This window comes from Bison bison, unplaced genomic scaffold (genome assembly GCF_000754665.1).
Source record: "Bison bison bison isolate TAMUID 2011002044 unplaced genomic scaffold, Bison_UMD1.0 scf7180017864181, whole genome shotgun sequence".
Taxonomy (NCBI): Eukaryota; Metazoa; Chordata; class Mammalia; order Artiodactyla; family Bovidae; genus Bison; species Bison bison.
The window spans coordinates 9,630,056-9,632,026 of NW_011494753.1; the positions used below are offsets into that span (position 1 = coordinate 9,630,056).

The 1,971-nt window shown below is 54.2% G+C and overlaps 1 pseudogene; it reads right to left on the reverse strand.

Moving 5' to 3' along the window:
• The window catches only part of LOC104991061, a 7,440-nt pseudogene extending 5,759 nt beyond the window's left edge, over positions 1-1,681 (reverse strand).
• Positions 1,682-1,971: the final 290 nt, after the last annotated feature.

Genomic DNA, 1,971 nt, shown 5'->3' on the forward strand with positions numbered 1-1,971 from the left:
CGTTTAAGGGAAAAGAAAAAAAAAACACTGGATTCAGGACCAGCCAGCCATAATTCTCAGCTGAGGATATGGCCTCTGCCCTACCCACACCTCCCGGGTCTGTGTGCTTAGATGCAGGAAACTGACCTTGAAGCCGGTTTTCACCTTCCTTGGGTCCCCAACACAATTCTGGGTGGCCCGGCTGTAGTACCTGGGGTTGAGTGATTCACACATCCGATCCTCCTGTACCATCAGCTCTGCCTCCTGCAAGGTGGTGGCTGGAGTGCCCAGGGCCACCTGTCCCCAGCCGGTCAGACTGCACACCTGTCCTGGCTTCATCTGGGCCTTGGCCTTAGGCAGACTAAGGGGCTTCACAGCTGACATCTGCTTGGCCTTTCTCTCCAGCTGATGGGAAGAGACAAGAGTCTGGCTCAGCCGGTGGTCCTCTGGCCTGGATGCCATGATGAGGCTGCATGGACCCATCTCTCACCTATCCCCCTGAGACTGGTCAGGTGGCCAGGATGGGAAGGAAGAAAGAGGAAGGAGATCCTGGGAAGGCAATGATCTGATCTCAGGAGGGCAGGGCCAGTGGGGAGTTTTCCTTGCCTGCAGTTACATGATGTCGTTGGAGAAGTTCCTAGGATTATAGTCTGGGTGGCAGATGGCTCTTCTCATCGGATGACCTGCTGGGTCCTCTCCTGCTGTTTGATGTTGTGGGCCCCCAGGGTGACATTGATTGAGCTGCTCAGAGACCAGAGCAGGGGTGTGGGGATCATGGGGTCACTGGAGATACAGCCTAGGAGCTGTGACAGGCAGCTGACACCAGGGCAGGGCAGCAGCTGAGGGGGAGTTGGGTGACAGACGGTCCTGGGGCTGGTGACTCTGGGCCCAGTGCTTCTCAGGGACATGAGGGCAGGGCTCCAGGAGCTTTCTCAGCAATATTGTGAAGTGACTCTGAGTTTGGGTTTTGGCTCTCACTGCACACTCTCATCCTTCTCTGATGCTTTATTTGGCCATTGTGGGTCAACCCTTCTCAACCCTGTCTCTTGTTCTCACCTCCGACCCACTAACCACAAAACTCTACTTGTCCTGTTTCTCAGCTTTTCATTACCCTAGTCCTGCTCATAAGATGGCTTGTCTGATGAGCTTTTGTGGTCCTGATTTCCAGGATCCTGGGGTGAAGGAGGGGTACCCCTGGGCTCAGCTCCTGGGGAGAGGACGGGTCCCTGTCCAGGCTGGCTACTGCCCCTCACCTTCCTCTGCAGTGAGCAGCTATCAAACAAAGTCCTTTTGTATGAGAACACCGCCACACTTCTTCCAACTCTTCTCACCCAAAACTGAACCAAAGCCATGTAGGGGCGGGAGTGGGGCTTGGCCTCGTGGCCCCCAGTGATCTCCTCTGAAAGAAAAGGCTAAAAGATGGGGAGATGGGATAGGCTATGGTTAGAAGGGAGGTTCGGGAAGGTGGCAGTCAAGGTGGGTCGACGGTGCCCAACAGACACGAGCGGAGAGTCCTCCAGGTTCTCACTGCTGTGGGATAACCTTTTCTAAACCCCAAACCTCAGTATTGTTCTCCACATCCTGAGTCACACACACATATGAAGGGGCCCGAGACTGCCTTCCAGAAGGTGGAGCCCAGAAGATCATGGATGAGCCCTCATTCTCATGGAGTCTCCTAACCCCTCTGAGCCTCTGCTAACATCCTGATTGGTGCCGTTTTCTAACAATCCACCTATGAGTTTATGGAGTTGGGTTTTCTAAAATCCTCATGTCCTAGGGCATAACGCATCCGAGGATCTCAGTAAACATCTGTTGACTGGACGCCTGAATGGCCTCCAATTAGCTTTTGGCTGAGGTTTGGTGGGGATAGTACTGGTGGGATTTAAGACCACAGGGATGGGGGAGGACATGCCAAAGACACTGGGGCAGAAAATGAACTGCTTAGGGCCTGGGGAAGAGTAACGACACCCAGAGAGCTTTGGGTGCTGCCAT